Source organism: Rhipicephalus microplus, chromosome 8, assembly GCF_043290135.1.
Source record: "Rhipicephalus microplus isolate Deutch F79 chromosome 8, USDA_Rmic, whole genome shotgun sequence".
In the NCBI taxonomy this organism is placed as follows: domain Eukaryota; kingdom Metazoa; phylum Arthropoda; class Arachnida; order Ixodida; family Ixodidae; genus Rhipicephalus; species Rhipicephalus microplus.
In genome coordinates this window covers 122,227,418-122,239,539 of record NC_134707.1, presented here as the reverse complement: position 1 = coordinate 122,239,539, position 12,122 = coordinate 122,227,418, and the positions used below count along the sequence as shown (strand labels likewise).

General features: G+C 46.5%; 1 protein-coding gene across 1 annotated transcript in view; it reads right to left on the bottom strand.

Annotated features, from left to right (window-relative positions):
* Positions 1-2,254, bottom strand: part of LOC119164572 (growth arrest-specific protein 2) — a 230,169-nt gene extending 227,915 nt beyond the window's left edge. The window contains exon 1 of the mRNA XM_075872538.1: positions 1,843-2,254. The gene's annotated coding sequence lies outside the window, so the exon portion shown is untranslated. The remainder of the gene's footprint in view (positions 1-1,842) is intronic.
* Between the last annotated feature and the right edge of the window lie 9,868 nt (positions 2,255-12,122).

Here is a 12,122-nt window from a genome sequence, read left to right as displayed (position 1 = left end):
GTTAACAACTGTGCTAGAGCTATCGCCTGAATGCCACAAAGCAGCTCGCAAAAATGTCCAGGAGGTAAGCAGAAATCGAAGACTCGCAGCAGGCGCCACCGTAAGTCATGATCTTTTCGAATGACACGATAAAGCTCGAGTACACACGATACCGATTGGCTGCTCACGGACTGACGTCGAGTCATTATGTTGCCGGAAAATATGAGGATAAAGTGTACAGCGCCTTTTTTTTTCTTTTTACTTGAACGCGCGACCATCCACTGCCGAGGCTGTAAGCGCCTGTTCCGGGCGTCTTGGTGTCCGGTTGCCGGATTAGCCTAAAAGTAGAAAGCTGCACAGGACCGTTCATCGCAGGCATGCTCCTATTCCTGTTCATTTCACCGCCGTGCTCCGTTAAATACCGCTAATCGACTGAGCGGTCCACGCTCGCGCGTTCAGGTTTAAAAAATGGGTGGCTCTACCTGCGGAGATAACAGCCACGAGCAAACACGACAACAGAGACGGTGCTAGTTTGGGCCCCAAAGCCTTTTGCGAATGCACGCTTTGAGTAAATAAAGCAGGAGCGAGGAGTTTTCGAATAGGGTCTCTAACTTTAGTGTGTGCAGTCACGGTTGGCCGACGCAAAGCTTTCAGGGCAGGCTTAGGGGCTCCCGCTAAATTCGAGAAATGGCGCTCCCAACCCAAACGCGCTTTGGGGTTTCGCGCATGCGCAGCAGCCTCGACGCTATTTCTTTGGGGCCCCTTATTCGAAAACGCCCTATTAAGGGCGACATGATCGGCCACTCTCGGCTATTCAATCCCAACAGCTGGTAAGAGTGCTACTGGAATATTGCACGGATTAATTAATGTTGTTTTCATTGAATATGAACCCATTTATCAGAGGGCCCTTAACCTCAAATTAAATGTAAAAACAAAAAAAAAACACGGTCAGTTAGACAGCACCCGATTATTTCACCACTCTCACGCCATACCACAAAAGCAATTAGATATAAAAAGAAGTGCTATGAACTTTATAATTCAGAAGACGAGCTACCAATTAGTTGAACTCATTTGCTGGAGCAAGAACGTTTCTAAACATAATGTTCGAGGCCGGTTGAAGGCATTCCAAAAAGCTTTAAATTATGCCGGCAACCCCCCTCTTCCTCTTTTTTTTTTTTAGGATGCGCAACAGGCAGTTGTTCCCTGCGACCGGAAAACAGACCGGAAACAGTGGCAGTGGCCCAGAGACGCACACTCCTTGGGTTAATTACCGTTTCATTTCCGGTTCGTATTAAGTATTCGCCGAATAAAGAGGGGCGCAACTTGAAGTGGCGACGTTCAGCTGAGAGCATTTGCGTACCCAGGGCAATGAACATTGTCCCTGCCTTCTTAAAATGTTTACATTATACGTGTCATGTGCACTAAGGATGCGTAAAACGAATCAAACCACACCAACCCTCCCACTTAGCTGACAAGCCACAAACACCAAAATGAAATAAGACACGAAATGAAATGAGACACACACATGCATCCGTCATCGTTCTGCCATTATCTGCAGCTACGGTTGCGGAAAAAGTCTGCAGCGCGCTGCATCGTTGAAAAAAAAAAAAAAAAGAACTTTGAGAGCAGCCGGCTTCATTCATAACTCTCGACACAAACTCATGTGCTTTCATGAACTCGTGGCGCGCGCTGCAGACGTTGAAAACGTACCCGCTTGTGCGGTGCCTTGGTCCCCACGTGAACCGAAAAACCGGTCAAAAAAAGAAGAAAAAAAAAAACAAGAAACACGCACGCTGTGCATCGATACCTCCGTTTCGTCAATACGAATTTGTAGTGGTCGTAGCACCAAGTCGAAAGCCTTACCTGGTATCTAAAAATCCAGCAGATAGCGCCGTGAGGAACTGTTGTTCACGCACGACGCCAAGCGCGCATTGTTCGGGGCCTCCTCCAAGTCTGTGCAGAAACGCCGGGCACGACACACACACCACGCTGTCTGTGCAGCGAACAAGGCACTGGATCACGAGGGAAAAACGCACGGGCTCACACGACACCAACAGTGGAACACACGAAACACGAGACTGCCGGTAACGTAGACAGCCTAGAGAGACCACGGCGCGGAGCGGCGGAACAACACGCTACCGCCCGCTTCTTCGGAGGCACGCGGTGGAGCACAACAGACTGGCAGCGCGCGAACGCCGGCACACAGCCCCCTACCAGCAACACAACGACGCCGGTGCGAACGTCGTAAATGTTTTCTTTTTCCCCAACTCTCCAACCTCGTTCTAGGCCACGCTCTGCAAAACAATGCGTCATCCCTTAGCATGGTCTTCGTGCTGCCATCTTGTGGGGAAGCTACAAAAATATGCACCAAGCAGGTTTTAAAAACTGTTGGAAGATGGCGCTGCTTCAACAACTAAAAGAGGTCCCAGAGCTGAGTGGTAGAGGTCGGACGTGTTTTTGGAGAGCTCCGGAATGACAGCTACAGATAAGTGTTTTTGCATGTTTCCAGCTTGCCTCTATATGTAGCGTTATGAGAACGTAAGGCGCTAGCGTAAGGCTTGATTAGGTCTAGTACGGTGTACGGTTTTTTTTTATTAGTATTTTGTACTGTGTCTTTTTTTCTCCAGCCACCACGTGGCTGAAGCCTGCGCGTAGACAGACCACGTGCATGCGCAGGTGCTGTGAAGTGTAGCGTATTTATTTATTATTGTGGTTCTTTTTGGCTTAGACCAGTGTATTTTAGTACAGTTTTCTAACACGTGGGTATCGGTAAACTGAGCTAGCCATGGTCAAAAAGACCGTAAAGTGTTCCGAGTGCGGGGTAGAGCGGAAGGTGGAAATTAGTGCGGAGGAGAAAGCAGAAGATGACGCCAAGTGTAGACAGTGCGAGTTCGAGGAGAAAATGAAAAATATGATGGCGGTCCAGAGTGGGCTCATGGAGAAAATCGCAGCGCTGGAGAATGCATTGGCGAAGGAGCGAGAGAAATCGTCAGCCATGGAAGAAAGGCTCCGGGCAGCCGAGAAGGGCCTATCGAAGGTCGTGAAAGGGAACGAAGACGCAGGTGACGGCGGAAGCATTATGGCGACGACCCCCCGTGCGGGAGAGATGAAGGAAACAGGCATGACAAAGGCAGATACATTGGCCACAGGGCCCAGCTACCGGGAAGTAGTTTTGAGGGAGGGAGGGAGCAAACCAGCAGCCGTGACTCACGCTAGTCACCTAGTCAGCAGCCAGGTGCAGGTTTCAGAAGGAATGTCTGAACAGGTCATCATCGCCGGTGACTCAAATTTGGTCCGATGCGCAGCGGCAATCAAAGAAAGGGTGAAAGGCGACAAGAGAGTTGCGATAGGGACGTTCCCAGGACAAACGCTGGGGACAGTAATGAGTCAAGCGGGTGAACAACTCGCAGCTAAGGCTGGCAATCGTAACCTCGTTGTAATTGCGGGAGGGTTAAATGACGTCCTGAAAAAAGAATCGTCAGGACTAGCGACGGCCTTGGCGAGAGGGGTGGATGACATGCGCACCGTGTCCCCCCAGGTGCAAATTGTAGTATGCACAGTACCGGAAGTACCGGTGCGCAACGTCAACCTGCGAAGAGCGGTTGTCGACGCAAACAAGGAGATATGGCGGATTAGTCGAGAGAAGGGTTTCGAGGTAGTGGATTTAAACAGGGAAGTGCACAGGTGGGGTGGATTCCAAAGAGACAGGATTCATTTCGATAAGAGGCTTGGACACGAGGTGGGCTGGCGACTGGCAGGACGCGCAGTAGCTTTTTTGGGGGGCTCACGGGCCCTTCGGAGTCCGGGGTAGCTCGTAACAGGGAAAGCAACCAGGAGGACGCTTTGACAGGTAGAATTGCGAAAAACCAGAAAAAAGGTAAAAGAAAAAGGAAAAAGGCGCGTGTTGCAATTAGTTACATAAACATGCAGGGTGGCAGAAAGAAGGCAAAATGGTTAGAGATTGAGGAGCAGTTAAACAAAGAACAGATAGGCGTGTATGCGGTTACAGAAACACACCTTAGAGACTTGGAAGAGCCACCACATATTAAAAATTATGTTTGGGAAGGGTGTAACAGGACCATATCGGAAAGGAAAGGTGGGGGTGTAGGAATGCTAATTCACCGCGGAGCCAAATGGGTTAGAGTGAAACAGACGTGTTCAGAGCACCTCTGGGTTCGGGGCACAGTAGGTGGAAAGGAAACGTGGCTAGGGGTAGCCTACTTGTGGACGGGGAATAACTGCAGAGAAAAGAATCAGGAGATAGTGGATTGCATGAGTGCGGATATTAAGGAATTTGGTAATGGGGCCGAAATCATCCTTCTAGGGGACATGAATGCCCACATACATGACCTTGACGGATATTCAGACACCAATGGGAAGTTATTACTAGATCTTTGCGAGCAACATAGTCTGGAGATAGTTAACACGGGGCCTAAATGTGACGGCCAGATCACATGGGAAGTCGGAAACAAGCAATCAAGTATTGATTATTGTCTCATGACTGAAGGAATTTACCACAAACTGACAGAAATGAGGATAGACGAGGAAGGCATTAACAGCTTGGGTAGTGATCATAAACGAATAACATTACAAATGGGATACGAAACTGAAAATATGAGCATGGAATCAAAGTCTGGCAGCTCGTATTTAAATGACAAACAAATAATAGATATAGCCGCAAGAGTCGAGGAAGAAGTAGGCGAAATACCAGGCAAGGACTGGGAGTACAGTGAGCTGTTACATCTAATGACGAAGGAGATAGGGAAAGAGAAGAAAACTGTTTGCTGGAAAGGAAAAAGGAAGCCAAAAAGTTGGTGGAACAAGGAAATCCGGGAGGCGATCGAGAAGCGACGCGAAGCCTCACGGGAGCATAGAAAGGCAAAAAAGGAGAAGCGGCCGCAGGACGAAGTCAAAAAAATATGGGAAATATATTTAGAGAAAAAATCCCTTGTACAGAAATTGGTAGAGGCAAAAATTAAAGGTGAAAGTGAACGCTGGATGACAGAGATACACGAAAAAAAGGAGGCCGCGCCTAGGATTTTTTGGAGCCACATAAAGGCGCTAGGTAGGAAGTCTGTCACAACGCAACAACATATTCTAGATGAAGGAGGAAATCAATTGGAAGGGTACGAAGCGCTAGGTTACATCCAAAAGGTAACAGCCGATTCGTTTCAAAAGAGCGTCCAGGGGATCTCCCCGGTGAGTAAAAGTGTGGCGGAGAAAGCAACAGAGGAAGAGCTAGTACTTGATAATTTCAACTGGAAAAAGGCCGAAGGAAAAATTCCAAAGCGCACTGCCGCGGGTTTAGATGGGATTCCCGTTAGCCTCATTAACGAACTAGGACATAACACTAAAGAAGCATTGTTAAAAGCAGTAGAAAAAAAGCTTAAAGGACGGACAAATACCGGACAGTTGGCGACAAAGTAGAATGAACTTAATCTATAAAGGCAAGGGAGAAAAGGACAAGATTCGCTCGTATAGACCACTAACCATTACATCGGTACTATACAGGATGGCGATGCAAGCAGTAAAAATGAAAATAGAAACATGGGCCGAACATAACGATATTTTGGGAGAACTTCAGAACGGATTTCGAGTCGACAGGCGGTTAGACGATAACCTGTTTGTTCTCACTCAGTGTATAGAAATATCCAAAATAGAGAATAGGCCCTTGTACGTGGCTTTTCTAGACATCACTGGGGCATACGACAACGTTAATCAGGAAATTTTGTGGGATATATTGAAAGGAATGGGCATGGGCGACGACTGTATACAGCTTTTGAGGGAGATATACCGAGGAAATACAGTTTGCATAGAGTGGGAAGGAATGCGTAGCAAAGAGAACGTTGAGGTTAGCAGGGGTCTGAGACAGGGATGTCCTTTGTCCCCGCTGTTATTCATGCTGTACATGGTGAGTATGGAAAAAGCGCTAGAAGGTAGCAACATTGGTTTTAATCTGTCACACAAACAGGGCGGCATGATGATTGAGCAGAAGCTTCCAGGTTTATTTTATGCGGACGATATCGTCTTATTTGCGGACAGTCGAGATGATATACAGCAGCTGGCGAATATATGCGGAAGGGAAGGTGAAGCTCTTGGACTAGGATTCAGTGTAACGAAGTGTGGATTGATGGTATTCAATGATCCCTGTGATCAGACGGTGTCCATACAAGGCCAAGAAATACCGAGGGTAAGTGAATACAAGTACCTTGGAGTATGGGTAAATGAGAGTGATAGATACATGGAAGTACAGGAAAAAGCCTCGGCAGCAAAAGGAAAGAGGAATGCGGCAATAATGAAGCACAGAGCGTTGTGGGGATACAATAGGTATGAGGTGCTTCGAGGTCTGTGGAAGGGTGTAATGGTTCCAGGGCTTACTTTTGGGAACTCAGTGGTGTGCATGAGGGCAGAGGTGCAAGCGGGAATGGATGTAAATCAAAGGACTGTGGGACGCCTCGCGTTGGGTGCTCACGGGAAGACGACAAACGAGGCTGTAAAGGGCGATATGGGGTGGGCAGGTTTTGAGGCGAGGGAAGCGCAGAGCAAAATAAGGTTCGAAGAAAGGCTAAGAAATATGAAGGAGAGTAGATGGGCAGAGAAGGTGTTCCGTTATTTGTATAGGAAGAGCGTGGACACACAGTGGAGAAAAAGAACTAGAAGACTCACTAGTAAGTATACGGCTGGTATTGTAAGCCGTATGTCAACAAAGAGCGTTAAGGGAAAAGTCAGGGAGGCGGAGAGGATTTACTGGATGGCAGCTATGGAGAAAAAACCGGCTTTGAGTAACTACCGAAAGGGCAAAAATGAAATAAGGAGGGAGGCATTTTACGATAATTCAAGGGGAAGCGCTTTACTGTTTGAAGCGAGATCGGGTTGCCTTAGAACGCGTAGTTATAAAGCAAGATTCAGTAAAGAAGAAGAACAATGCACATGCTGCGGGAAAGATAAGGAAACGGCGGAGCATGTTCTGATTGAATGTGGAGATATCCACCCAGGTGTACGTTTGGGCACGAGCCTACAGGAAGCCTTGGGTTTTAGGGACAACAATGGAAAGCTGAACACACCCGCGATTGAAATAAGTAAGAGACGGTTAGAGTATTGGTGGCAGAAAATTAGAGAGAAAGGACAAAAATAAATATTGGAAAAATAAAATATGGACAGTGTGCCGTAAATGGCAGAGAACTTAAGCTGAAAATTTACCTTTTTTTCCATTAAGATAGAATTTATCGAAGTAGAGGCATTAGGCCAACATAAAAAGAAAAAAAGGTTTTTTTTTTTTTTTTTTTGTCGAGCCTGGTGGCATACTTGTCACCACCCCGTTATAAAGGGGACGCTCATAGCATCCATCCATCCATCCAAAGAAGCACTGCAGAAATTTGTACAAAAGTGCTTACAGGAGAAGAAAATACCAGACACTTGTCGCAGAAGTAGAATGAACTTAATATATATAGGCAACAGAGAAAAGGTTAGCATTCGATCGTATAGATCGCTAACCATTACATCTGTGCTAAACAGGTGGCGATGCTGGCAGTAAAATTAATATATATATATATATATATATATATATATATATATATATATATATATATATATATATATATATATATATATATATATATATATATATATATATATATATATATATATAAGGGAGAGAAGTGTATACCTAAGGGCTCGTATTTCCGTGGTTTAACACAATATTAATGAGATATAACAGACAGTAATGCCAAGGAATGTACAGGGAAGTTATTAGAACCAATGGAATGTAAATAAGAAGAAAGAAGAAAGAAAAGTGGATGAAAAAATTACCAGCTGTGAGCAGGAATATATATATATATATATATATATATATATATATATATATATAAACGTGGGCAAAGCAAAATGATCTTCCGCGAGAACTTCAGAATGAATTTTTCAAATTGGCACGCAGTTACACGATAGCCTATTTGTTCTCACTCATTGTATAGAAGTACCTAAAATCAAAAACAGGCCCTCATACGTAGCTTACCTGGACATGACCGGGGCGTATTAAAACGTTAATCAGTAAATTTTGTGGATATATTGAAGGAAGTGGGCATAAGTGACGACTGCATAGGGAACCAGCGCTACAGAGTTACTGTACCTGAAGGTAGCATGTAGGGTATCTCTACAGCACGGGTGTTTCCACGGCTGCCCTGGCGGTCAAAGTGCGCACTTCTCAGCCGCTCCCGCAGACGAGATTGGCGGTTCGTGGGGGCGGTGCGGGTAAGGTGGCTAGGAGCCACCATACTTCTAGCTATTACAGTGCGGGCGCGCATCGCCGTAACAAAACCAAATGGCGCTGGCGCTACTGCTGTGTATTCAAGTGCAACAATGTAAAAAGAGGGAGGGTGCATAGAGAAAAGGGAGGACGTATAAAGAGGAAACGGCTTTGCATCCAAGCGGTCAGGCGAGCGAAGTATGTTCTGCTCTCGCTCTCCTGTCTAGCGCGGTCGGGTTCGTTTCTAAACCAAATGGCGCGTGTATGCTATATTTATTCGATAGTTAAGGCAGCCAACAGTGAAAATCAGGGCCAAACAGTCGAATTTGAGCGGCGTTCTGCCGGAAATAACTCGAGTGTATTATGCAACATACGGCATATGTAAACTCCTTTCTTTTTTATCTGGCCCGCTGACCAATGAGTCGTTCACGTCGGGAACCACAAAGTTTCCTATGCATCCATCCATCTGACCACCACTACCAAACTCCAGCTGATGCCACCGCGTGAAGTGATTGATGCGAAAGGGAGGTAGTCAGTTTATTTGTTAACAGTGCGTGTAAAAGAAAGCTGTCTTGTTCACAAGATTTGTGCGGGGGCACTTTCACTTACGCCTCTGATAATGGATACTTTCGTGGTGAACAATCGATGCCGAGATGCCTCTGCTTAACTTAATTCGTGCAATATAATGGGTTCTTGTTACGAACAAAGCAGTGGACTACTCGAGGCTTAGCTTTTTGGAGTCAGCCGATGCGGTAAGCGTTTTTCTCACCGACTGCCATGGCTATGTAACATCGAAATTTATGCCTTGCTAGAGAAACATCACATGTATTTGATTTTCACTCGTCGTTTAGTTCACCTAACACGCAGTTTCAGTTTTTCCACTTGCCTGTGTCGGCTTAAAATGAAGGAGTCTGTTCAACACCGAGAATTGCTAGGCTTTCATGTGCCAAGCAAGATATGATATTGAGGCGCGCTGTGGTGTGCGTATTAGGATTGTGACCGCTTGCGGTTCTCCAATGTGCTCATATATCTTGGTTCACGGGTGTTCTTTGTACATTTCAACTCCATTGAAGTGCGGCCGCCGTGGTCCCTAATCTATCCCACGCCCTCAAGCATAGAAGCGCGACACCACACGTGCTATGCTGCCACGGTGGTTTGTTCGATTAACGCCCTCGTGCATACATACTGCGTACAAGTCGTACTTACGAAGACAGAAAAAAAAAATGACCTGGCTACCACTTGCTCTGTTTTTGTTTGATTTGTTTTACTACAGATGTTGGCAGCATGATGTCGTCGCAGCACGGACTTATCAATGGGGCCACATCAGCCAGTATTAGCATTAGCACAAAGCCCAGTACGCAACCGGAAAATGTCAACGAGGGAGTTGTTATCACGGCAAAGCACTGTCCCTTCGATACCATATATAGACGCAGTCCGTTTTGGAGGGCTTCTCTCCGTTTTTTAGTGCTTATTTTGTGAAAGTAGCCTTCAGACAAAGTTATTATTGCAAACCACAGTACAGTGCTAGTGGTGATTTGACTTTTCGAGCTGTTCGTTCCAAAATAAAGCACAGCAGGAGCGCGCGCACGTGTTCTCCCCGTGGTACACTGCGGCCCGTCGTCTGGGCGCGAGTGGCGGAGTTGTGTCGCGACTCTCCGCTAGGTGCTCTTTTTCGGCGCACCACCTATTTAGCGTTGGTTTCCCATACAGTTGTGGAGAGAAACATACCGATAAAATACAGTTTGCATAGAATGGGACCAATTACAGTGTTTAAAGTAGCAAGGGCTGAGACAGGGATGTGCTTGGTCCCCGCTTCAGGCTGTACATGATGAGAATGGAAAAAAGCGCAAGAAAGTAGCGGCGCTAGGTTTCATCTGTCACACAAACAGGCTTGCACGCTGGTTCAGCAGAAGCCTCAAGGTCTATTTTATGCAGACGATATTGTGCTATTCGCGGACAATCAGGTTGATATACAGCAGGTGGTAGATATATGCGGAAGGGAAGGCGAGGCCCTAGGACTAGGATTTAGTGCAACAAAATTTTGATTGATGGTATTCAATGATCACAAAGACGAGGTGGTCTCAAACAGGCCCAAGAAATACACCGAAGGAAAGCGAGTACAAGTACCTAGGAGTATGGGTAAATGAGGGATATATATATATATATATATATATATATATATATATATATATATATATATATATATATATATATATATATATATATATATGGAGGTACAACAAAAAAAAACCATCGGTAGCCAAGACAAAGAGGATCCAATGCTGCAATAATGAAGCACTGATCGTTATGTGGAAACAATAGTTACAAAGTGCTTTGAGTGGGATCGAATCCCGGCCGCGGCGGCTGCATTTCCGATGGAGGTGGAAATGCTGTAGGCCCGTGTGCTCAGATTTCCGTGCACGTTAAAGAACCCCAGGTGGTCGAAATTTACGGAGTCCTCCACTACAGCGTCTCTCATAAACACAGGGTGGTCTTGGGACGTTAAACCCCATATATCATTCAATCAAGTGCTTCGCGTTCTGTGGAAAGGAGTGATAGTTCGGGGGCTTACAATTGAGAACTCAGTGGTGTGCCTCATATCGTGCGCTCACGGGAAGACGACGAATGAGGCTGTAAAAGGACATATCCATGGGCAGGGCAGGCTTTGATGTAAGGAAAGCTCACAGCAAAATTATATTTGAAGAGAGGCCCAGGAAAATGAAGCAGAGTAGATGGGCAAAGAAGGTGTTGAGATATTTGGATTGCGAGAGCGTAGGCACAAAGTGGAGAAAAAAAGCTAGAAGGCTCGCCAGTAATTATACGGCTGGCATGGCAACAAGCAGTGTTAAATGGGAACAGACACAAAATTTCGCGGCCGAGGTAGCCTGTGGCGTCGATTCCCAGAAACATTCGTATAGGAGGGTTGCACGTGACGTAATTCGCTTGAGGCGCTATCGGCGTTTGCCTCTACCGCCATGTCAGTGGTCTGGTTGCGCCTTTTTTGAAGCCGCCAGCGGCCGCGAGATGTTGTGTGCGTGCCGCTATACGTACGGTACCATCGTGGTGAAAATCGACTGAGTGCTTACGCGCGTGACTTCCGAAGTCGGGCGGAACTTTGCTACGAACATAAGGTTCATCTTTGCGGCGGATATCGACCCGTTTGACTTCAGCAGCAATGAAGCTGTGTGTGATGTGAAGTGCTATTCCCGCATCGAGCTCTCGGACATTAAGGACCACCTTAATGGCGGCACAAGCTTCGCAACAAGGGACCAACTTGAAGCCTAGAAATCGATGGATACCCACTACTATGTGACTAGCGGATGGGTCCAACAGCACCGAGTTAGAGACCACAGAGACGGCCGTCGCGTCGTCGTTGGAAACGTGACTGGTCCCCTTTGTTCAGTGCTCGGACGAACAATGTTTGTCACCGCGGTGGTGTCGCTTCACGAATTCTTTGCGTGGAAAGGCCTCACCGTTTGCAAGAGCACGTGAGGTGATACAATTGGCATAGTTCGTTCGTGGTTTAGCCTAAGCCGCTTGCGATCAAAAATGATCTTTGCTGCAGGGTCCAGCGACGCGTGTCGGGCAGTTACGCACCCAGAGATCACAAACGGTCTCAATTGTAACTGATCGACGTTAGTGTGATACCACCGTTTATGTGCTTAGCTGTCCATTCTTTTAAACAGTCAGCGACGCAGTGTGCTCTCGTCAAAGCATGAGTAAACAAGAACGCACTGTGGCATATCCGCACATCGTCGCTGACTGTTTACTAAAACACCGAAGTCAGTAAACACGCCGCGCCTACCTGAATGATACCGCTGATAAGCAGTGATTTCGGACGTAGTGCGCGCGCTCGTCTCATGTTGCGTAAACAAAGCTTCATAGCACGTCGCGAAAACCT